The sequence below is a fragment of the Aulostomus chinensis genome, chromosome 20 (genome assembly GCF_037954235.1).
Source record: "Aulostomus chinensis isolate RoL2024-O1b breed Wild chromosome 20, RoL_Achi_v1.0, whole genome shotgun sequence".
NCBI classification, from domain to species: Eukaryota; Metazoa; Chordata; class Actinopteri; order Syngnathiformes; family Aulostomidae; genus Aulostomus; species Aulostomus chinensis.
Window position 1 is genome coordinate 18,145,079 of NC_141339.1, and position 26,541 is coordinate 18,171,619.

The 26,541-nt window shown below is 41.8% G+C and overlaps 1 long non-coding RNA gene across 1 annotated transcript; it reads right to left on the reverse strand.

Moving 5' to 3' along the window:
- Positions 1-15,609: 15,609 nt before the first annotated feature.
- Positions 15,610-16,834, reverse strand: LOC147243105 (uncharacterized). The gene is made up of 3 exons (XR_015110739.1): positions 16,691-16,834; positions 15,976-16,079; positions 15,610-15,818 (listed from the first exon to the last, which is right to left on the reverse strand). It is a non-coding gene; the product is annotated as an uncharacterized LOC147243105 (long non-coding RNA).
- Positions 16,835-26,541: the final 9,707 nt, after the last annotated feature.

Here is a 26,541-nt window from a genome sequence, read left to right on the forward strand (position 1 = left end):
TTAAAGTCTGATAAGACATATTTAAACAGTTTTTAAGGTTGGTTTTACTTTAAAGGTATTTGGGAACTTTTTCCAGTGCGATGTAGTGGGAGTTTTTTGGATAATCTGCTTGCTTGGCGGAGGATCTGAGGACAGTAACTTTGAAAGCCAGGTCAGTGGGGATCACCAAAGACAGTTCAAAGACACCCCCCTGTTCCAATGGTCTGCAGGAGGTAATACAGAAAATGGGTTATAAACAGTGGTGGGGGGCAATGAACCCAAACACAGAACGAGACGGCAGGAATACACACACACACACCAAAATGTTTATTATTAAAGAATCTGTCTCTTCACACTCGAGTCAACATGTGAATTTCCTGCTCAACTTTGGTTCACGTTCCTCCGCAGCAAGAGCAGGTATCAACCAGAGGCTTTCTGATCACTTAGCAGGCTTACTGACACATCCACTTCATGGGGATACACTCAACAAGCGATTGGCACGTCATCAAGAAATGCGATTTTTTGAATTACAGTAAGTCTTGTCATCACGCTTCTCATGTGGCACCAGCTAAGCCACCTACTTGGATTCAAATCAACCAGAGAGAGACAGGGGGGAATTTCGGGCGCCCTCCTGTTATTTGAGGATACAGAGATTTATTTAGACAAAGCTCTTATAGTGTCAGACTGAATACTTATTAGCCGGGAATAGAAAATTCAAAATGGGAATACTGGCCTTCACTTTAGCCACAGAGGTATAATTTGTTCATTTCAGCAGTATTTCTAGCTCTTTTTTTCAGTGGTCCAAGCTTAAACTACTGGTAGAAGTCTGTTGATGCTGGTCAAACCTCTGTTTATATGCACTTCTGAGAAACACAAGCCAGTTTTGTTGAAACACGGGAAATGACCGCAAAAACGACCATGACCTTTCAACTCTGAATTATGGCTCGTCATTTCACCGTCAGCGATACTCACGTGATGTATAGAAAGCCAATGTTTTGGCTTGGTCGAAGCTTAATACTTCACCCCCAAAAGTATTTTACCTTTCAAGTACTCACAAAGAATTTTTTTCCCATCCCTTCCCATCTAAATTTTTTTGTGGCTTCAGAATTGCAACAAGAACCAGCCATGTGTATTTAGCAGGAAGCTAATGGCCGTCGATGGCTAACAACAGCCACGGCAACAAAACAACAACCGAACTGCCCAAAAATGTTCGCTGACAAACGGATCATTTATGTAATTCACATCCTCTTCATGCAGCCGTATGCTCGGTTATCCACAAAATCCAGAAAAAGGATCCTGATAGACTTACGTTGGCAATGTTTCCATGATGCCGCCATGTAATTTTAATACATTACAAACCAGTACTATGTAATATGGTGTTTGGAGATTGTGGCCACTTCTGTGAGATCGTCCTTGAGAAACATGATCTTCTTCCTCATGGTCGTGGGTTTCCTGTGGATCAGGGCTGATGGGGGGGTGGTTACTGAAAAACAAATACTGATAGTAGACAGTAGTATGGTTGTTGAAAATAGTTCAAATCAAATATTGCATACTTTGCTGTGATAAATCATAACCAAATACATTTTTCTCCATATTTAAGCTTGTCATAATATACAGTGTTAAATGCTCTTGTGGACCCACAGACCTGATTTTTTTTTAAATTTGCTTATTTTAGATTAACCACAGAGGGCTCAGAAGGGTTGAGCTTGTTACAGATGTGTGTTGCGAGCTAAAAATAAACCCTTGTGTGCCGTATCTCTGGATACGCTTCCCCATATTCCCACAGTTAAGCACATGCTCACCTAACAGCGCTGACCATATACAATCATCGGTCAGGTTTCCATTCAGCCACGCTGGAGTCAAACACACCATTCACGCCGCTGCTTGCAATTACACCGCTCACGTCTCCATCAGTGTATATCAAAGTATCACCTATAAAATGGCTTTTTGCAGAGAAAAAAAAAGATGTGTGATGTAGCAAATCACAACTCTGTCTATGGAAAGAGGCATCATGGCTGAAAGAGGCGAGTATGAAAAACACCTACAGCCTCCCCAACTAAAGACATCCCTCAAGACGCCTCTGTGGTTTCCACAGGTGGATGACCAAGGCGACTTTTTCCTCTTCTACGCTGTTTATAACAGCTATGGGGTAATGTTACCTGTACTGCCATCTTTTGACGAAAATATTTATTGCATAATCCAGTTTATTCACCCAAAACCAGTTGATGGAAACACATCAAATTAGCATTCAATAGAAAGTCAACACAATCAATTCACTGCATTTCGAGACGAGCAAAGTGATTCTTAAAATTTTTGTTTTTGTGCGCTGTAGTGGGAGTTGTGGCTAATCTGCTTGCTTGGCGGAGAATCTTAGGGCAGGAACTTTGAACTTTTTAGTTTTTGAATTGTTTTCTGTCTACTTCAGTTAAATGCAGAGGTAGTGAACCTTTGAACAGAGGTAACGACACTTGAACAACCATCATGGTGGCAAAGTTTCTCCTCAGATCAGGAATGAGTTAAAATCAAAAATGAGAATTGCTCTGTCTAGACATCTAATCAATCAGTACAAGTTTATATAAAAGGCAGAAGTCATGGTCAAAATAAAATAGAATATATTTAATATGATTGCAGTTAATCAGAATCATCCTGTATATGAGGCTATTTAGGTGCAAAATGAAACTCAGCATTTTGTGTTACACTCTTTTCTCCTCTGTGCAACAGTGTGAGACAAGAGTCTCACACTCACACTTGAAGACATCCCAGCTCATCACAATCAGCAAAGGAGCGACCTCAGCCTGCCATGGAGTGAGGGGGAGTAGCAGCACAAGGCGGAGGGAGGAGGAGGAGGAGAGGAATGTTAGATGGAGTGGGGCAGTTCAGTAGTCATGCTTACTTTACTCTGTAGGTTAATTACCATACTGACAGACTGATTACTGAGAGTGACAGAGGAGGGGGGTCTGGCAGCAGCTCCCAGCTGTCCCTCTTAACCCTCAAACAGCGCACCCGTGTGTGTGTGTGTGTGTGTGTGTGTGTGTGTGTGTGTGTGTGTGTCTGTGCACAAGTGAGAGAAATATGACTGCGCTTTGAGTTCGCAATTGTTGTAAAAATACTGTATGAGTGTATAATAAGTGGTTGGAAAAGAAAAACCAAACCGCAATGAATGGGAATCATTGCTCAGTTGACTGCTAAATTTGTCTCTCTCCATGATGAAACGTGTTTGTGTGTGTGTGTGTGTGTGTGTGTGTGTGTGTGTGTGTGTGTGTGTGTGTGTGTGTGTGTGTGTAAGTGTTGAACACCTGGAGCTTGAATAGAGTGTTTAGGATGTCTGTATCTGTATACTTTTCAGTTCAAGGGTCGCTGCAGAGGTCCTTCATGTCACCACAGCTGGAAAACAAACACATCACAACAATTTTCCTGTCAGGCGGCTCTGGCTCTGGTCACCTGATTGTGTTGGTTGTCATGACAGGGTGTGTGGCAGATACACACTCTGTTTCTTTTATATGTGTCGTCATGCGTTTTCATGTATGGATTGAATCAAAGAACTCACCTGACCTCACAGGCTAGATCCCACACACATTTGCGTGTGCCTACTCGAGTTTAAACACAGCTGTTTTATATTTAGGATTCAAGCCGTATGTTGGGGGACAAACAGACACACACACGTAAGTGTCTGGCCACTGTAAGACGTCCCAGACGGTTGGTGACTGTCAAAGTGTGTGTATGGAGGTGTTCATTAACATAAAATAAGTGGGGAAAATGATACGTCTGCAGCTCCAGTGTGTTCTGTCTGACTCGCGGCGTGCTAACATGTGGGTCCGCTCCCCTCCGCAACCTCGCTGACCTCATCATTCGACATTACAGATCTTCGGGGCAGCGAGGCGAAGGATGAGCCAAGAGATGAAGAAGGAAGTGAGAGAAAAAAGGGGCCTGTCTAAGTAGCTTAAGTGTTTCTTTTTTTTTTTTTTTGTCTTCATCTGTTGGGGATCAAAGTAGGCTTCTGCTAAAAGAGCTTTCTCTCTCATACGGGGGGGATTAGCAGGAAACAAACGCAGCTCTGACCGGGCCTCACTATCTCCCTCTGAAGAGAGGAGGAGGGGCCCGGTCTCATGCCAGCAAAGGTGGGTAGCTAAATGACACCTCTTTTGGAAAATATCCTCAAGTATTTATCATGACAGCCCACACACAATCGCACACACAAACCATCCTTTTGATGCTGGGATGGGACGGTATGCTGGGGGAAGCCTTTGTTCAAGCCCAGGACAGATTAGACAGAGCACACAGTGACTTGATGTAATTGTCAGCACACTAAAACAATTCAGCAATCCCCCTTTGCTATTTTAAATCCATTGCATTGATACTTTTTATTATGATACAGACCTGAGACGTGCTGGCGCTGTCTTCCTGCCCATATTGGGGCATCCTACTTGATATCAAACTAAAATAGAGTTGAGCAGCTGTCTGTCCCACCTGGCAGCACCCTTCCCACGCAGGTGACTCCTCCATCAACACACACTGTAACACAGCACGGCTTCGGTACAGTGTGCATGTGCTCTCTCTCGCGCGCGCATGTGTGTGTGCAGTGTGTACCATGAAGCATGAGGGACTGATGCATGCCAGAGGTAGTTCTCATTAATAGGGCTGTTGAGGCACTGTGACATTTCTGCGCCCTGTGCCTCTTGACACGATGTATCTGCCAAAGCCTACATGGTCACACAGTCCTAACCTTGTCTGACTGACCGTGGAAAACATGCCTTCACGCTGACAATCATCATAATAGATGCTGCGGATCAGTCGCCAAAATATGTGTCATGGGACTAGCACTGCAGGGTAATGCCAAGTGCCAAGAGGACCACATGTTTATGCATTAACGGCAACAAAAGGTGGTCGAGGGTGGACGGCGTCTGGTAGTGAACGTTGTGAAAGTCTGCAGGACATGAAGCAGGCGTCCGCACAAATAAACCAACTGTATAGATAATCACACGGGAACATACAGCAGAACTGGGTCATTAGATCCTATCAGCATGGGCCGACTGTCTGGGACACTTCAAAATGTATCACATTATTGTCCAAACAGAATAAGTACACATACTGAATTCCAATCTGTTTCACGACCGCTCCGATTCTATTCAGTTGTCGCACTACACTAATTAGTGCATAATTCATTTGATAAATACTAATAAACATCAAGGGATATTTCAGATTTATTGAGGAGGGATTGAGTGAGGTAGTCACATGTAGTGCAGGCTGTAAGCTCAGTAGTACTCTCTCTACAGTAAGAGATACTTTCTTGAACAAATAAACTCCCACTTAAAAAAAAGCAATATTCTTTTACACATAAACTACATCTGTAACATCTTTGCTGCTTTATTCGTAGGAAAGAGCTGCTTGGTTTAAGACTGGACTCAAGTGATCAGTCAAAAAAGGAAGTCGGTTTTTAAAAAAAAGCAAGAGAGAAACGTGATGTCAGAATTAAGAACAGGAACACTAAAGGAGAAAAGAAGAACAGTTAAAAGTAATTCATTCGTTCAATCTTTATTTAACCTCAAAAGTCAGAAGAAAGCAAGCTTTCATTTACAAGGGGTATTAACATCACACTAAAAAATGCCACAAATAATAGTCATAATAATAATGATACAGAGTGTAATATGTAGATGAGGGAAAAAACACAAATATAAGAACATTTAGGATTTCAAATTAATGTTAGAAGTAGCTGAAGATGTGATCGAATTATTGGTGATCTGCTGAACACCGGAAAGTTGGTTCTGTTCTGATACCAGAATCTGATCTGTTAGGGTTTAATAATAGTAGAAGAAAAATAAAGAGAAGAGCTTAACAAGAAAATCACACTCGGGTTAAAAAAAAACCCCAAAACTTAAGTTGAAAAAGTATGACATATTACATCAGCGCAGTATTCCAAGTGGGGGCTGTACTAATATTATGAGTCGTATCAATCTTACCTCTCTGCAAGAACGTGAATATGCATGTTTCTGTCAAATTTCAAAGTATGAATTTAACAGGGTTAAACAAATTCTAGAGGGAAATAGGATGAAAAAGAAGAAGAAGAAAGAGAGAGACTAAAGAAAACAGCCAGTGCAAAAAATGAAAAAATAAAATAAAATAACTGGCAGACCTACTAAGATGGTTTTTATGGAATACGTTCAAAAGCAGTGAGCTGTCAGATCTGTGCTTTGGGGAGTGATAAAGAGTCATGGTTTTAAATCAAATTCAGCCTGAAATCAATCTAACTGCAAAAATCAAACCACATTTGAGCAAACAAACCACAGATTGATGGCAGGCCAAAAAAAAAAAAAAAAAAAAGTGGTACGTGCACACATACACACTCACACACACTCAACTCCGACCATAATATATTGTTATGGGTTTACCGCTTGTAGTCGGATCAACACACATTTTTCCTGACGTGACAAGCAGTGAGGCTGACATGTTCAGAGCTGTTTCACTTTTATACACAAACAACGTCCCACTGTCATCACTCCATCCCTCAAATACCAAAACGGGCCCCCTTAAGAGTCTGGGCTCAATGTTGGGCCTCTCGTCAGGCCCCAGGATTTCTGCAGGAGAGCAGGAAGGAACTCTCATTCAGATGTTTGTCCTCTCCATGTTTTCTATGACCAGGAGACATATGTAAATATATGCTCGTAGATGGACTTTTCTTTTGCTGAGTTACTCAGATTCCCACAGGCAGTTGCCCCTCGTTGAAAAGCGCCCCCAGGGGGACGATAGCCACGTCCCCCTGCGTGTGTTGTGACATTAGGATTATGTTACATTTCACCGACAGAGCGACACACACTCCCTGATTGTGTTTTACAACAGGTTGTCAGTCTCTCTGTAAAGCCGTGTCAGTGCGTTAGCGGGAGTTTTTCTCACAGGTTATCACTCTCACAGCTGTTCGGTCTTGTTCTCCGGCTGTAATTTAAGCTACTCTTCAATGATAATGGATTTAACAGGTTCCCTTTAACAGTACCCTGACCAGATGTGCTCAGCAGCCTCGGGATAGGCCGCTAAGTGTCACATCTTCATTTCATCCACGGTGGTCTTCCATTTGGAGGCTCTCCTGGAGGTCCTCGCCACGCCTCTTAATTAACTTTCCCGTCATATACCTCACCTGACAGTTGGGATCCCTCCCTGTGTACTGTCTCATGCCTCACCTGATCCTCCTCTACCTCACCCGGCGGGAAAACTAACCTCAAGTTTGGAAAAACTCAACAGCACGCACGGATGTGCTGATAATCTTGTTTTCAAATACCTGAGATTCCTCAATTCCTCAACAAGAACACCCTCTTTGCAGCTAAAATCAATTACTCCAGGACTCCTGCATGTCAGTAATCCAGTTTAGTTCCAGCAGCTACTGTATGTTCAAGCTGATGCTACCTGTTGTCAAGGAAAGCTAATTAATTATTCTTGTAAAATTGTGATTTAAAGGTTTGGATTTTACATGTGGGACTCCTCCTTGGGTGGATGCTGTGGACGCTCCTCCTTTGTTTTTCTGAACAGATAAAACTTTACTTAGCTTGCATCGGCTGACGATAGGCAAATGTTTCCCTCCATTACACATGGCAGCGGAGCATTTTTCCAGCCTTCCTGCTACACCCAGCTGTCTCCTCACTCTCGGTTGAGACACAAGATCATCTAACATTCAAGGAAATTAGAGAATTAACTTAATTTCCCTAACATATCAACTTAAGAATATAACCAATAGCTACAAGTTAATGGAATTATTTGGGGGGCAGGGGCAGATTCACACAAGAGGCATGGATGAAGGAGTCTTTTCAACCTCTGTATCAAGTTATATTTTCCCACAAGTATTTGCATAATTGCTCCAATGTGTCGCTGCTTGCAACACCATCAGTGATTTATTTGAATGATTCATTGGATTACAGACTAAAAACACCAAAAAGAAAACACATTTGGAAGAAGAGATAACGGGTGATGCAGCCATGATGACTCTTGATTTTCAGTGGAAGACATTTATCTGATATTGATTCAGATCATTTGTTTCATGAGCCCAGTGAGCTCTGCAGGTGTATCCTGTCACTCTGGAACCACCCTTAACACCAGTCAAGACTTTGTGTCTACCAAAACCTTTTCCCCTGAAACTAGCATATTTTTGTAACTTTTGGCAATGGGAGCCCTGGCATTTTTCTGTCACACCGCGAAAAGGTGTTTAATGGTTAGCTTTTTTTTCTGGTCACTAAGACTACTTGCTTCATGCTCGTCTTTGGACAAGAATGATGTGCTTGTCAGGGCAGCCATCCCATCCCATTGGAGGGGGAGGGAGGAGTGCTAACTAACAGCATGGAAGGGTGCTAAAACCAGACGATTGTAGTGGCCAAGATGTTTCCTCACCCATCAAATCTCATAAACCACACACATCGACAGGTCTGTCCTCTCTCCCTGTGTGGCTCAGCCTTCAGCCAGAACAAGGACCAGAGGAAGTATTCTACCTTTTGATGACATTTTTACTTCCGTGGTTATTAAATATCATGGCAACTAAAGTGCTGAAAAAACACTCCCAAGCACTCCCAGCTGGGCACTTTAGAATGGAAAAGAAAACCAAACAAAGAAAGGAAAAAAATGGAAACAGACCCTTAACAGCAAAAACACACTGTTAGCAACTGGCTAACGAACGCCATCAAATGCACTCAGAAGCTATGGAGCTTGTTATTTCCTTGCAGTTGCGCAAAGACCTAAAACTGAGCTCAAGTTTTCGGTTGGTTAGCAAGTTTTACATTTTACAACTTGTTACAGCTGCCCCCAAGTGGCCAGTTAGTGCCCATTTAATGGTGGGAATTATTTGACAAATTGACAGCTACCCCTGAAATATGATCACCATGTGAAGTTATGGTAACTTTGGAACTTGAAGTGACATATTCTGCAGATTTATATATCTTCCTGTATGAACCAGGCTGTTACAGCATTTCTTTAACGTTTCCCAGATGTGCCAGGAACAAGAAGGTGGGTGAAGTAGGGGCAGCAACATGATGGAAAAGTGGCGCTGAGGAGGAAGATTTAGATGAGCAGAGGGAGAAGGAGACTACAGAGGGGTAGGACAGGAGGGGGAAGAGGCTGTCACTGCCTTCAGGGGTGAGGTAGGGGGGCCAGAGGTGAGAGAGATGGGGGTCTCTACTGTCTGGGTGGTGGGACCACAGGGAGTGACAGCAATATTAAGGCTAGCATCTGACAGGAAATAAATACAGTGCTGGCAGAACTGCCAAGAGGCAGCTAAATACTGTTGAAAATGACTAATATATGGGTTAGGAAAACTCTTCCGCAGAATTCATGACCTTAAGATTGAAAGTAAATGATTAATGACTTCCAGGAAGCACTCTAAAAATACTTTTATACATACTAAAGCTCTTTCAGGAGAATTCTTTCATTTATTTCCAAACTGTTGACTCAATAAATGTAATTTGTTGTGGAAGCAAATTACATTTTTTTTGTTGGGTGTTTATAAAAATAACAATGGTTTCTTCCGCTCTTGTTTGTTGGGATGTGGGTTGCGTTCCCGTCTTGTTATGTCTGGATTTATTGCGATATGTTGATGAACGGCTGGAGCATGCAGGAAGACAACTGGACACCTCAGTAGCTCAAGGGCCATCCATCCTCCCTTGTCATTTGGTTGGAAGATATTTGAGAAGAAAAGAATGAATGGCATGAAGAACACAAAGGGAGAGGAGAGCTTTGACTTTGAAGCATCTGACTCATATATGTCATTGTCAAGAATTTGCAGCCGGCTCTGGACGCCACAGCGATACACACCAACCGCTGAAAAACTGAAGAGCACAGCTTCTGACACAGTCAACAAACAACATGAAAGACCATTTTCCCTATCTGGCTGAAGACTATATGTAATCCTTCTTACTCTGACTTGGTTTCCAATGTCACGCTTGGTAAAGTCAGTGGAAAAGCAGCATAATTGCAAAAAAAGGAAGAGGAAATGGTAAATTAGCGTCTAACAGGGCAAATGAAACATTAGCCAGCTATGTTTGCAATTTAACTGGCTTCTATGTCTGGACACAAAAATTGAGGAGTCTTCATAGCTGCAGGCTGCATAGATGTGTTTCCTTGATGTGGCTTCGATGTCTCCGAATGACTCCGTGATAATGAAAGCAAATGACTGTGCTAATGCTTCCTGGCCAGGAGATCAGGATATCACTCATTCAATTTGTAATGCTTCCTGACTACTAAATACTCATAACACAAGCCCTCCCGGAGCAAATGGAAAGGCTGATCCAAAAGAAAAAAAACAAGGTGTGAGTTTTAAGCGGTTTAATTGTGTTTTGGAGAAGTGAGGAAGCATTTATTGAACTGAAACATTCTTTATTTTGTAGTTTGGATGGATATCTGTTGGAATAAAGGACACCGCATACCAGCGGATGTGCAGGTTTTAAAACCTGGATGGAAGTAAACAGGGAGTCGCTCTTCTGTTTCCTGTTTTGTTTTTTTTGTTGTTTTTTTTTACTGCTGTTCAACACCATGAACACATTAGTGAACAACCTGTAAAGTAAAAAGCAGCATGGAGGGAGGAAATGCTTTTTCTATAGTCACTTTTTTTTTTTGAACAAAAATCTAAATCTCTTGCTCCAGTTTGTTTGTCAAACTCAACTGAATGATTTTAGAGCGATCACTGAATACAGACAGGCTGAATTTGTGTCTGATATGACATGAAGTTACGGAAGTGACCGGATAAGGTCACAAGCTTTTACTCCGTGTTTCCTGTCGATAGCGGAGCCCTGACGGTTCATCGTATATGGGTCGCGGGATGTTAGCGTATTTTTTGTTTGTTTTTTTTTGTTTTTTTGGCCAGTTTAAAAAAAAAATGGATTTAATTTATAACTAGTTTATATCTCATTACCATTTAATTTGTTACATTTGCATTGTAGTATTTGTGTATATCAAGCTGTATACATATCGTCACCCTCTTAAAATAATTGCCTAAGTCATTTTTTTCCAAAAATGATTTTTTTTGCCTAAATCATCCCCTCATGATGCTGGCCACCTCTGGTAAAATTGTCTACATCCTCAGTTAAACAGATCATGCCATTCTACCCCTTTAGTATAATTGCCTATGTCAAGAGTGTGACTTGGGGAGTTTTATTTTGCCGAAGTCAAAAGACAATGTGACTTGGGCAATTTTACAAGTGTTTCAAGATGGCAGCTGATTCAAGAAGAAGAAACTTCTACACAGTTGCTGACATTTTTTCCATGATTCAGGGCTCCTCTGATATTGGTAAGTGAAGATGTTTACGATAATATATGCAAAGCTATAAATATTGAATAATATTTCATCTTTTAGTCAGTCTTTTTAGTTAAAATTTCAGTTTAGGAATTTAGCTAGGCAAGAAGTTTTTCTAGGGCAGTTGGTTATCTACAATCTAGAAAAACTCACAAAGGACCCTCTTTACTTTTGTGCTTTTAACTCATGAAAATTTCAGTTAAACATAATATGAGTAATCATAACATGATTTGTCTGGTATTATAGTATGCACCTTGCAAAGCATTTTGGGAATCCTAGATGTAGCTTAATACGATTGACCACAAGGCAATTCATGTTTCTCAGAATGATCACACATTTTTGAAGGGTTTCAGTTTGTTTTTTTTTCCATTTTGGTAGGAGATTCACTTGACAATGATGACACCAGTCTGTCCTCATCTACTGAGGATGACAATGAGACTGTCAATAAAGAGATTATGCAGCCTGTTGATAATGATGCAGCATCAGCTCCCATAGATGTTAAATATGACAAGCAGACACATCCACACCATGAAGACGAGATATGAAATGATGATGATGATGATGATGATGAGGATGGGGATGATGTCATTCAAGATCCGGACTACACCCCAACCTGTGATGAGTCCTCTGCCCCTGAAAATGAAGACAACCTAACTATGGTGGCAGCAACTTTAGAACAGCAGCATGAAGATGAGGATGTTGTTTTAAACAATGCAGGCAAAAAGAAAAGAAAAGAAATAATAGGGTCTTCGCCTGAAGTACCTTCAGGCTCAAGCCCTAATAAGCGCCTTAGTCTAAGAACATGGAAGCAAAATGAATCCAAGCAAAAACATCTCAAAGGAATGTCTTACAAGAGCAAAGGTGGTAAAGAAATAAGTACAAAGGCTATGGGTCCTCCCTGCAAGTCCAAGTTCTGTCAGCGAGTCTCAACTCGAGACTGCCAAGTCCTTACAGAAGAGCAGCGGCAGTGGGTATTTGACAAGATTTGGGCAATGAACACCTGGGAAGAACGTCGGTTATATGCCACCACTTTGGTCACCATGGTTAACATAAAGCAAAAAAAGGTTGCTGAGGGATCCCGACGCAATTCATCATTGTCCTACCAACTGAAGCTTGAAGATGGAACAAGTGTTAAAGTGTGCAAGGCACTTTTTTCTTCTACACTTGGTCTCCCTGAAAGAACCATTACAAAATGGCTGAACGACCTCGTCGACCCTGAAAAACAAGCAGCGACGTCGTCTAAATCTGGACCTATGAGTGGCAAGCAGACAAAGGTTGAACCTGATGTCAAGGATTTCATTAAGAACTGATTGAGGGACCTGCCCAGTGTTGATTCACACTGCTGCAGAAGCACAGCTACCTACAAAGACAAGAAGTTCCTTTACCCAGGCACAACCATCTCCCAACTACATCGTGAATATCAACAGGCAGCTACAACTGCTGGAGTGAGGGCTGTTGGGAGTCCAATATTTTTTTTATTATTACCAGGTGAAAGTGCTCAAGCACGATGAGTTCCTGAAACTGAATGGATCTTACTTCTTTCGCATCAGACCAGGCAAAAAAGCTGGAGACCCGACTGCATGACTTGCGGGCTCTTCAGTTTAGCAGTGACGGCAAGGTCCATTTCAAACTGTCCTTCTCAGAAGCCTCTGTGTGGGAAGAACTGCCACAAAGAGTACAGGTGCCAAATGGGCCAATGGCATGGATACGATTGTTTCCATGTGCACTGCCAATCACGGAGAGAAAGTTCCAGGACCTCCAGTCAATGAAACCCATCATGCCTGTTGAGTGTCATCACTTCTTTGACAATTTGCCACACTAATAGGCATCAGTCAAGAACCCAGCAAAGAAGAGCTGGAAGGAGAAGTGGAGAAATGCACATGTCTCCTCAGCATTATGTTTAGTTAGTTTGTTAGTTAGGCTTTATACCTGACAGAGTAGAAGGTTTAAAATTGCCTGAGTCACAAAGGCATGTTCGAAAATTTGCCTTAGTCATTTAATTCTCTCATGTTGCATGTTTGACTGACCTTGTTGTTTGTATGTCAATGTGCATCTGTTGTTATAACTGTTTTGATTAACACTGTTAGTAAGTATCATATATTCAACCAATGGTTCAGTTTTTTGTGTTTCCTGAACCCTTTGAGTACCATAAAGGTAGAAAAGCACGACATAATTGAGGGTCCATTTTCAGCAGAGTTTGGGAGGAAGAATTTGGTATGATAAAGAAACTAATTATGGTATTTTTTTTAAAGTAACAGGAACCTACAAGGCAGCAAAATTTGTTTCTGTCACCCAGTTTTCACTCCCTTACTCTGCTGTATCAACATCGAGTAGGAGATTATACTGTTGTGTATTTTGTAAAGACTGATGTGGAAAAGTTACACAAGGTTCCAGGAAATTGCCTCTTAATTTCATCCTATAATGCCGTCTGTATTCCGAGTCATGACTGGGGGGGAAAAAAAAAAAAGCAACCGCTTGTAGCAAGAAATGTGAAAGTTGCATCAACAGGATGAATTCTGTGCTCCTTTGTTTCAACTTGTTACGTTTGCTGATTAACACCAGTGGCAAAGTACCTCTCCATCAGGTGAGATTAAATTTAGAAGTCTAATAAATGCTGCCACTCTAATTACAGGGAATAACTAGAATAGTAGGATTCATCCTCATGAGAGCGTGAATATCTGCTATATGGTGGCAATCCATCCAGACATTCCAGCCAAGTGGAACCGTGGTGTCTATATTGCCGATGTAAATGAAGATACACAATACAACCTCAGCTAAACATTTAATGTGCTTCGGGGAAAGTTTATGATTTAAAGAGAAGTACTCACAGCTGCGTGTTCAACAGGCATGACGTTTCAGTAACATCTGCGAAAAAATTTTTTTTTCCTCTTCTTCTGTATGTCTCAGTGAGCATGCTATGCAAACTGGTTTTAACAAAAAAACACACACACACCACAAACGACTTCAACAGCCAAAGGGAGCACGTGTCTACTCTTCATTATCTTTAGCGATCTCAAAAATCAATATTATTATTATTTTTTTTCTTAATGTGGCCACGTTGTTGCTATGAAAAAGAGGTAATTTAATTTCCAGCAGGGCCCCAGTCTAGAGACGTAGCTTGGAGCAGATCCACCAGGATCCCCTACCGGGATGTTAAAATCACAGACCGACAAAAGTTTTCTGCCGGGAGGGCCGCATGACTTGTTAAAAAAAAAAAAAAAGCATTTACGTCTTTATAGTACCTGTAAAGGTTGACAAAGATAATTCCACCTCCATGTTTGAGACACATATGGGCTCTTAGGTCCTTCTAAACTTTTACTATGTCCCAAACCTATTTAATATGGACACATAAACATTCATAATAAGTCAGTGGGGACATGCGTTATTGTGGTTTTCATTATCCTTCAGTTCACTGCTGGGATTCAGCCATATCTCCAGAATGAGGTAAGACAGTTATACCCCAGTGTGGGACAAAAGATAGTTGTAGTCCTTTTGAATAGATGCTATAAACATATTACTAGGATTTAGGCAATTGTAAAACTCCAGACTGATAAAATAAGCTGTACTTGCTCACGCGTGAAGAAACCTCTTTGAAGAAAATACAAATATGGCAAAGAAATACTACTTTCTAAAGGCCGACCTCCTGGGGATTTTTGGTTTGATTGGTCATCAGTGTGATTGCAATCTGGCAAAAGTCCCAGGAAATGTTTGGGGACCAGATTCATATACTGTATATGGTGGGGTTAGAGGTTGTCTGTGTCTTGTTCAACAGAATTAACGCTCAAATGGACAGATTTGTGTTGAATTCTCAGCAGAAAAGTACAGAAACAGATAAAGACATTGAACACATCCTGTCAGATATTGCAGTGGGACTGAATAAAAGCAAAAACAGAGCAACCGAAGCAGATGTTTCACATCTGGACTCATATCCCTCAACTTTGCTCAAAGCAGGAGGACATTTAAAAGTGTTATTAATTTATGGACCGGTATGACAATTCCTGACTCAAAGGGCTTCATAGGAAGATATCAGATATTAAAGCGGGGTCAAATTGTTCGTGACTACAAACAAAACAATAAAAATCACAATCAACTCAATCTATTTCGGATTATTTACAATCTTTTATTAAAATTTTTAAATACAAAGTACAATCTTGGAAGAGTTAATTCCCCCTTGATCATTTTCCTAATTATGAAATACAAATGTTTAGCACTGGTTGCCTTCCAAAGACAACACAAAGGAACTTGAACATAAAAGGAAATCAAACTACCGGGGGAATTTAAAGATATATGATCCAGAGTAAGCTGAAAAGGTTAAAATAAATAAATAAATTTGAACTGGAGGATTGTTCACAAGCTTGATGACCTTTTGACCTTACCATGGGTTCTGGAGCCAGCCTAGTTTAGCAGATGTTAGGAGCCCTTTGAACAGTAACTTATGTACTCCTGGCTATGTTAATGCCTTGAAAACCATTTTGAGATCAGTTCTAAAAGAAATGGCTAACGCTGTTGTGACTGCCGTGACGTGATGCGAATGGTCTTCATCAGAGGTCTGGCAGGAGTGTTCTGGTCTGCATCTGAGCCTCTGAGGCAGGTAAAACAGACGTTACAGTAGTCCAGACATTAGGGAACCAAAACATTCATAACTTTCTCGGTGTTGTTTTTATTGCCATAGTGTTGTAAATGTGTCTGAGTCTGTGAAAACATGATTTCACCTGACAAACTGGATTTGCACAGCTCACCTTGAATCGGGCTGAATTTCAGCATGAGGCAAGAGCACCAGTCCCTGCCCGATGACCTGCTCCAGATGAATTTCAGGCATGAGAACTTGTGGTCCACTGTTGCCCTGCGGTGGAAGCAGAGCCAGAAGACAATTCCCATGAACGCCTATTTGATGTTTCTTCCTCCACCAATCATGACAGACATCAACAAGAGAACCTAGGAAAGTCTTCTTAAACTTCGAAATCTTCTTTGACTTCAGTGACTTCCTCTGAGCGCCTTTTAAAGGCAGCTGTCAGTATTTTAAAATGGTCCACAGTTGCTTATAACCGTTAGCTTGGACCGTTAGCTTTGGCTCTGTATCACAAACGATACACCGGTGTTATGAGTTGGGATTAAATAACATCACTAAAGTCATATAGTGTATTCCCAGCTTTGATTAAAACATAGTGGTACTAATTTTGAACTGATGGAACATTAAGCAAGTTGACAGTCAAAGGAAAAAGTCGTGTGTTCAGAAATGTTTGGCCTCTTTTAAAAAAGAAAACTTTTGGAACAATAAAACAACTTTTCATACATGCTGAAGTATAAGCGAGGAGTTTAACAGCCCCAAACGTTTGCAGTAAATCCCACCAAAGTTACAGTAGAGACTTAACTTACTCGTTGCAAATATTTTGACAGTATATGAGTTTAATGATGTTGGGCTATCAAATTACTAGTGGCATGCAAACTTTATACCCCCTGTCAGTGAACGCTGCGGTGCCTCGGGCTAAACAGATATTACTTCAGGGAAAAGAATCTCATTCAGCAGGCAGGTAATACTGTCTGTGTCCTCAGAGACTCCTGTCTGCGATCTGGATTTGAACAACGGTGTTCACAGCCCAAAGCAAAAAAAAAAAGAGTTTGACATGATTTTCTGGATGATGATAAAGGTATGTCTTCCTTGTTAGCTTGGACTATTGTGTTCTAGATAGATCTGTTTTGCATTACTTTGCCTCCCAAGGTTTTACCCTGCATCTCCTTCAACATGCAGCTCCAATAATCAGAGCCACATTTCTGCTGCAGGGTGGGAGCACTTTTGGACTCGGACATATGAAAACCGGGTATGACCATACTGTAAAATGAAGGTGGACAATTGGTCAATAGAGCACATGCAATAAGTGAGCACTCCAAACTTTTCCAGCCTTGGATCAGGTAAATCATACATATGTAATTGAACAATTTAACCTCATATTTTTGCCAAGAATTGTAGAAAATAGACTCGTTATTTGAAGGTCTGCAAGGACTTAGAAAATCAAAGCTCTTATGCTCACACAGCTACAAATAACAAGTTTGGAGTCACTGGTGATGACTGCCATTAGAGGCATTGCTTTTGTGCAGCTTTCATCCAATTTTTGGCTCTGCATGGAGCAGAGACACAAGTTCTTTTTGAACTTTCAAAGAGATCTTCCTCAGATCAAATATCTGCAGATTTCCTGAGGATCAGTAAATAGATGAGCTCCAGTAGTGATTGAGTCGTACAGAGCACTTACACAAACAACAGATAGATCCCCCTAACATCTAACAGGTGGAGTGGTCAGAGCGCTGCTCCATCAGAGTCCTGCAAAACACACTGTACTTCTGCTAGTTAAACTGCCTGAAAATGTCTATGTTTATGCTGTACTGCAATATACGGTTGCAGTATATTAATCTGTCAACCTTAAAATTCTGCTCCCAACTCCTATCTGCTATTAAAAATGGAAACACTTCTCGTTGTGCATGCTGGGAACGAAGCTCTGACATGATCCAGATGTGGTCAAAGAGAGTTTTATGAAAAGCCTCAAACACATGAATGTGAAGTCGGACAAGGCCCGTTGAAGGGACGCCAAGAGCCATGTGATGGCGGTAACCTCTCTGTTGCTATCGCAAGATAACCAACCAACCGACTCCAGTTCTCATGACAGGCTTTCCCTCCTAGTCCAAGTCTTAAGTCTCTAGGGGGGCTCGGTCCAAGTCAAGTCACAAGTCCTTGGTCTCTTGTCCAAATCAAGTCTTAAGTCCAAGTCTCCTTTGTTTGGTCACAAATAAAAGTTAAATCTCTAGTCTTTGTTCACAAGTTCAGCTGTCAAGTCCTTGGTCAGAAGTCCAGTCAGGTTCCACCTCCTTGGTCTCAAGCTCGATTCAAGCTTGAAATCTGTGTTCACAAGTCTGTGTTACGTCTCAAGTTTTTGTTTACTAGTCCGTTTTAAGACTCAAGTCTTTGGTGTCAATCCAAGTCAGGTCTAAAGTCTTCGGCCTGAAGTCCAAGTCAAGTCACACAATTTTGGTATCAAGTCTTTGGTTTTAAATCCAAGTCAAGTCTCAGGTCATTGGCCACTCATCCAAGACCAGTCTCAAGGCTTTGAGCACACGCGTGTGACTCAAATCCATGTCTAGGATTCGTCCTCATTACTGTCCAGTGGTGAAGGGTTCGTTTATCTTATCTCCATAAACTGCTGTTTGTTTTCTCTTGAGATAACGACAGTAATTTTCTCGAGATATTCCACTCATTAAACTCGTTGGAAAACCAGATTAGTAATTTTGCTTGTAAAAACATTTAAAAAGCATCAAGCTTGGCCACACTGGGCTTCCGTACAAAAAAAACTCAAATCACCAACAATGATGCTAATTTATACATTTCAATATTTATTAGCGCTGAGTATTTTACAAAGGCCGACTCTGCTGATATCAATATGATATATAATCCTGATAATGAAGTGGTTACACTAAGTCCCAGCACAGGGAAAAACCCAGGTAGAAGCTTCCATCCCAAACAGCTGTGAGGTCAAACACATGAAAGCGAACAGGACGCACTCATCAAATGTAGGGGACATGAGGGACCAGAGTCTTTGATGCTTTTGTGGTTATTTTTTCCTCCAAGCATACGGGGGGACAGACAACAGAGTGATGATCAAGCATAAAGAGACCTAAATCGGCGGTACTTTGTATTCTTCTTTGTCCTTCAGTGTTTCACTCTTGTCTTTTGAAGGTCCCTTATGAGCTCCCGTACTTGGGATCACCACAATAGAGAGAAAGCACCTTCCATTCATAAACGGGCTCTTTCTTCAAACGATCATGTGTGTCAGCAAGTCAAAGGGACTCTGCTCCTCTGAATCCCATCAGCCAACAACATGAGTTGTGAGATCAAATCAAATCTGATTACATCCTCGCAATATTTCACACGTGTGACACCATCTTCCAAGCTCCCTGATGTGAGTCTTTTGTGTAAATTCTAAAGATTTATTTTATCACCACTGTCAGGAATTTTAAATCATCACATTGACTTGTTTTTATTCCAAGTTTTTTTTTTTCTTCTTCTTTTTTTTTTCTTCTCTCCAGGGAAACAGTATTTCTGGCTTGTATTTCCTTTGTGGGAATTTATGTTGGGAAATTCATTCTCAGTAAGACAGATGTTTAACAACACTGAGGCCTTATTTTCTTCACCCAGTATAAATCTAACTACCACTCTCTTTGCTTCTCCGTAACCAATCAGGGTTAATGCCAGATGATTAAACATAAAGTTCTGCATTGACATGGTGAGAAAGCTCTCATGTCCGTAACAAAGCCAAACTTGCTATTTCTCCAATGAATTGTTTTGGCAAGAGAAGAAACGAGGTGTCAAAGACAATGGGTCCCGAAGAATCGGAGCCAGTAAACACAATAATCCCACACTTCCAATAAGGATCCACTATTCTCAGACTTATTTCAGAATAATATTAAACATCTGGTGGAAACTCGTGATCCGAAGGCCTCTGTTCATCTACGACACCTTACAAGACATGGGCGTGTGGCGGAAAATCTAAATATTAATCTTGAATGACCGAAGGAAAAAAAAAAAATCCCCTTCCGATACAATGAATATAGCAGAATATCAGTTACTGCGGTGTTACTGATGCTAAACATACTGAACTTTGCTCTTCTGATCTTTTGTACTCCAGAGGAATGTTATTAGTAAAGAGTTGCCTCAAAAAGTTGTAAAATTAAACAGCACGTAAGGAGCATGGCACACAAGCCTCCGCTCGGTTTGAACAATGCTAAGTAAAAGCCGGCTAAAGACTCCTGCAGTAACTGGACGCTTTATAAAGTCTAATGAATCAGATTTACAGTGTGATATTGTGATGGATATTAAATCGTAGCACTCATATAGGGTCCTGGTTTTTTGTAAGTAGAAAATAAAAACCCCACAGAGCAACATTTCAGCCCGCAGCCAGGGCTTTACTGCCTGCTCACATGACCATTAATGGTCAACCCGCAGTAAAAGTGCCAGATTAACTTGACGACTCTGCAGTTCTGCTCGCTCGCTCTGCCACGTTCATGCAAAACTCGCTGTGTGCAACGGTTTTAGCAAAGGATATTTTTCATCGCATTTCTAACTCAGCGGCGGTATTTCCCTGTTTGTCAGTAGGAACCAATGGATGTTCATCAGCAAACACTGATTGGCTGAGCAAGGATCCATGAAGTCCTGGTGGGAAGATAGGCAAGTGGAACAAAAACACTAGTTGGGGAAAAAGAACGATTTTTTTTGGTGAAATCCTACTAAGGTTTTGCACCCTTTGAACTGTGTGTGCACTACAAAGAAAGACTGACTCGCACGGATTTAAGCAAATCTGCATCTGTTTGCCTACCAACAATTTTCTTAAATGAAAAGCTGTGCAGTTTTTAATTTCATGCATTGTAGCCATAAGCTAGAGGGCACTTACATCCGCCGAGGCAACCTCAGCCAAACCCAATGTAAATAAAAAGAGCTGTCATTTTCTGCTACATTAACTGGATCGGCCCTAAAATTTTACATGCTACAAACCTCCATTGGGTTTGGTGGAAATTGGCCCCATCGTTTTTGAATAATCTTACTAACAATAGAGAAACATTACCTCCTTGCCTGAGGTAATGACGCACTCCTCACGCTGAGAGTCAGTGAGTGGGCGGGGTTATGCTAATTTTTCTTATTGCTTATTCTACTGCCATGTGGCAACCTGAATTAAATTTTCACTGTAAAGCGGTGGGCTAATTTTTGCTGTGAGGGAGCTTTAAAGACGGCAGAAGTGAGCGAATTCATATTTTTGCAGGTTTGCTCTTATATTAAGACTATTTTCAGGATATGGAACACCGAAAGAATCAGAATAAAGTTACCCTGTATGCTTGGAACAAACCTGAAACATGTCACCTTCTGAACTGAAACATTTGACCATACAGCAAACTGTCTCCTGAGCTCGCTGAGAGCATGGAGTCCTGCTTTAAATGAATGTGCGTCCACTTGATGACAAAGTCATTCTTGGGAAAAGGTAGCTCTTCCTTCTCTATTTTTTCCCTTATCCTGTGTTTGCCTGCAATGGAATTTGACTGAAGAGTTTCCCTTGTGCTTGACTGCGCCGTCCTTATACATGCTGCTGAATGGGAGATGGAGGGACTTCAGCTTTGCTCCTTTTCGACTTCCACTCTTTTGTTGCATCATGTCTCTTTGTGAATGTTCCTTAATTAAGCCTGATGTATAAAGACTGGAGAAAACTCTTGACTGAATGCTGTGCACTGTACTCCTGCCTCTTCTCACCACGTTACACACACACACACACACACACACACACACACACACATAGAGAGAGAGAGAAAAAAACTGTTGTCTTTTCTCTTAAACATTGGACACGGTTGTAAAAACAAAAGACATAAAAAAGGTTATAAAAAAAAGACAGTCTGAGGTTGTTACTATTAATGATCACGAGTTGGAGAGAAGAATAAGGGATGAAGATCATGCTATTCATCGGGGAAACCCACATCTCATGTTGAAGAAGTGGTCTGATTTCATTCCAGAGGAAACATTATTTCTGTTTTTAGTCTAATATTCTGTTCCGTTCCACCGTCTTGCTGTAAAACCTGTTACTTTGAGAGGTTTATATGGAGGATTAGTACCTTTCAGCCCGGTTGGACCCAGTAACTGAGGTTATCAGCTCTTAAGGGAGTGAAACGTGTCTCTTTGATGCCATCCAGTTCAATGGGTTGTATTGTTTAATCCTCAAGGTCTTGCTGGCTGACCACTGCAGGGTAAGTAGCACTGCACCTGACAACCGCCGCTGCCCCCTGCTGGGCTCCACCCGTCCAGCTGACCTCCTCTGCCTTTTATACCATTCACACTATTTGAACGACTGTAGGAATCAGAGGAAAAGCAGACAGACTAATAAGGGAAGAGAACACGTTGTGATGACCTTGTCTGACATTTCCTTTCTAACCAGGTGTGATTCACATTCATTCTTCATTTCAGTGTTTTTACAAAGTAAGACTTTGTTGCTAAAAAAAAACACCACGATGTGTCCGGAACAACTGTCTGCAGCTCATACGTTTGCTGGAATAAGTGGCGATGTGACAGCCCCTCACAAAGAGGGAGCGAACAGGCAGAACAAGCCACACTGATAAGCATGACTTGCATGAAATGTGGAGCAGAGCGGAGTCATATGAGATAGAATTGTCAACTCATTCTCCGTGGAGATTGACAGATAAAAATAACCACAGCATGTAGCACTATGAAGGGACGGCTGGTCTGAAGTTGCTTGAGCAAAGCAAAGCCAAACATCCTGTTTATACAAACGGTGGAACGTAAAGCGGCACCCGTATGTGGCCATAGGACAAAAAAAGATTGCGTAACATACGCATTATATAAATTATTCCCTCAATTTGATTCATTTTTAATCATGCGATATAACTTTTTCCTAACAACTGAACATGTTGGGTCTGCAATATGCAACTTGTTACCACACCTTCGTTAAAAGCAACTTATATGTTATGGCTTCTCTGGGTTCCTGTACAAAGTCGCTCTTATCAGTATTTTTAAACGGATGCAGTGACTCGCTCGCAGCTCGTATCAGCGCCAAAGTTGTCAGCCTCTCACGGGTTTAGATTAATTGACACAGTTTTTATTTTTACTGTTCCTGAGGCACTGATGGACTGTAAAGTAGCTTCCTAGCGAGAAAACGAGCAGACACCAACACACTGATCTTTAATAACCTCGCAGCTGAGCTCGGTGGAATTTGACTTTGGTGAGTTCAGGTCAGCAGTGTCAGAAATATCTGATAGACAGCCAACAACACAATAGACAGTGACACAATCATTACCCCACAAGACAATATTCGCAGATGTATCGAGACCAAGTGTTCATGAGAGATCTTGTTGCAGTGAAGCTTTTGTTGGACGGAGACCTTTCTCTCCTCCTCCAGGGCAAAGCTGGAAGAGGTCCAGAGTCCATGATGTTTCTACTGCAGTTTGTGTGGAGGGTTTTGTTGGGGGAGGGGGGGGGGTATGTTTTAGGTGGATCATGATTTATTTTTCAACCAGGAGGTTGTGTATCACTGAACCAAGGGACCGCTTGGCCTCCCTGTTGCGATACCAGTCCTCACTGATACTGGCATTGAGCATCTGCAGGAAGCCTGAATCCATTTGAAGGGGTCAATGTTCGTATCCAACAAATTATTGAAAAGACTGACCGGGTTTATGTGATGTTACAGACTGATTGTGCCAACAAGTTCATCACATGATCTTCAAAGATAATAAAATGTCAGCCCCTAATTGCTCCTGATGTCCCTGTGACGGACTGGCGACCCATCCAGGGTGAACCCTGCCTCTCACCCAATGTCAGCTGGGATAGGCTCCAGCCGCACCGTGACCCTTAACGGATAAGCGATGTGGAAAATGGATGGACTGATAATATCTCGGTGGTGTGTTCTCAGCTTATTCTGCTGCCACCATGCGGTCAAATAAATACCACATCACCAAGGCTTGCATTTGATGGAGCTGCAAAAAAACAAACAGATGAAAGCTACAGTATGGAAACTAGGACCAAAAGGGAAGTACATGTCACCCTCATGAGTCACATGACCATTATTGCTATTGCCTTTAGTAAGAAGGGCTGTTGTTGACTGAATAGCATGGGGCTGTAAGAAGGCAGCTGCAGGCGTCCTGACAATATGGAGGAAGTTAAGCGTAGGGGAGGCCATGGTGGGAAGTGATGCACTAATCAGCACAGCATGCCGAGCTGCCTCCTGTATCACACCAGCAACATCGGTTGCAGGCATGTAAGAGGCACATTCATTCATCAAGTAGAAGAAGTAAAGAAGTACAGGTTCTTAGATGTAAACAAAACTCTTTTTTAGAAAAGAAATAGTCGCGTCCAGGTGTAGTACTGTTATTAGTACTGTGTTACCATCTTTGCACATGAAACATTCCTTTAGGGGAGCCAGGATTCAGTTTTAATTTTTGTAATCCCGATAAAAATGAGGTAGCTCTTCTGTCTCCTCAGACATCCCCCTTGTTTTAACTGACTTGTGACTAGCCGCTGGGGGCGACCCTTGGAAAGGTCAGACAAACACAACTCAACTGAAGACTGACTGGACCTCAGGAGGCGCAGCACCGGGTTCATATTGAAACTAATAGATCCCGGTGGAAGAAATATGCAGGTTTTTAAAAAAACAAGAAACATTTTAAACACGCAGGCAACGCAACGTGCTTGAAAACTGGACCCAGAGACCGTGAGTAACGAGTGCGACAGATGCAGAGGGAGCGTGAATTTGTGCGCGTACACATGGGTATAACTGAGTGAGTGATTGTGTGTGTGTGAGAGACAGAGAGAGAGGATAGAAGCCGGCACTCTCCGAGAGCCAAGCGGGGGAAAAATGAGGATAAGAGCCTCTTCAAAGAGGAGCAAATTTATTGAAGAAGCCAGTGCTATTTAGCACGTACGCCTCGTTCACCCGGATAAGTATGGGAAGGGTAGGGAGGGAGCGGACAGAGAAACAAAAAGGTTGTTGATACTTGGATGAATAAAGTTTGATGTCACTTCCACAGGACATTTATTCAATAAGCGGAGAGGGCGACCATCACTGCGGGCCCTGATCTCCTCTCCTTGGTCAGTGAAACCTGATTCCAGTTGTCTGCTTCGGGAATCTTCTTTCTTTCTTCTCACCTCATTTTAAACGGAGCCAGCGCCTTTAAACAAACTCATTCCCTTGAAATAGGCTAATTGTGTTCAGTTGACCTCCTTGGATGCAACAGCCCTTACAAGTTAATCACCCAGGAAAGCCTCTTAGTGACAGCTATGCCTTAATTGCATACCAGACTGTGCCCATCAATCTGGATGGCAGCAAATCCACACATTCCATCTGCATGGGAATGAGATATTCTGTCAAAAACATTTGGTTCTCACTTAGAGAAATCTTGATCCCAGGAAACAAACCACAGAGGGTTATGACACAACAGTCGCATTGTGTAATTCAGTCATTTTGATGAAAGGTAGAACATAAACTTCAACCATTTTGATCCCATAGTTTGGACCCTCTTGCAGGTCCATTTGTGTTTAGGCTCTTCAGCAGAAGCAATCACCAGGGGCCCTTCAGTGTTCACTAGAACATGTAAGTCAAAACAAACTGACCAGCGTGACAATAAAAGGGGAATGCGGTGGGGTGGATTTGTTTTTGTGTGGTGTGACTGTGCCCGCTCATCTTTGCTCCAGTCTCAGCTCATCTGGTTGTCCCATGCTGCGTTTTCGCAGTTTGTCCAGGGAAGTGAGGTGAAAACGCCAACCTTTTCCACACAGCAATAACTTCCCACCATGACATCGAACCAACATTGCCTCAGTGTCCCTCGGCGCTCGCTGTGAAAATGTCAGACGAGCTCTTTTCATCTGAGGGAAATCCTATCTGATTTATTCTCCCCCCTCTTCCTCGGCAGAGGCGCCTGTTTGTACAGGGCCATGTTTCATTTAAATATCAAAGCCTGCGAGGAGGTGGCCAGACATTTTAAATGCCATTTTTTTTTGGCTTCTCTCATGGAATGTGACTGCTTAAATGTCCTTGACAAAGTAACCTGATCACTGAGACAATAGTTGCTTTGTGGCAGCGGGGTGACGGTAATCTGTCTATCTACTCTCTGCTCCACGGAGGAGACAATCACACGAGAGTCCATTTGCATCTCAGTGTGCAGCTCATTTAGGCTCCACACTTTAAATGGCATTTGAGAGATTGTTCACATTTTTGGGCTTGAACTCAAGGAACCACGTTGGAGAACATGACCCTCTGGTGTGTTTGTGTTTACTATGGTGCAAGCACAATAACACTGCTGAAACAACTTTAGAAGAGAGACAAAAGACGCTCGGACCAGATTCAAAGCAAGATTCTGGCAAAACACAGAATAAGGCTCAAGGAAGATAGGAGACCGGAAACTTTGTGTCACATTTAATTTGTTCTGAGAAGTTATATCTTGCCTTATCCTACTTATATCTTATATCTCAGAATTAATAGGATATCTGCTCATCCACGGTATTTGCTATCAAACACATTTCGGCCCCCGAAGTGACATTTTTGTGCTTTGTGGTTTTGTTTTTGCAATCATTTTTGGCCGTGGTAATGCGTATGGAATAACATTTGGCCATATTGTGTATTTTTAGATTTAGCCATTTCAACATCAGCTCCCATAATGAGTCTATAATACACTCCTCATTCAGAATTGTTACCCTTGTGTCCCTCGAGGACATTTTTGTCCCATGAAAACCACGTTTGATCCCTCTGTCGACACTGCGTAAAATCATACAATTT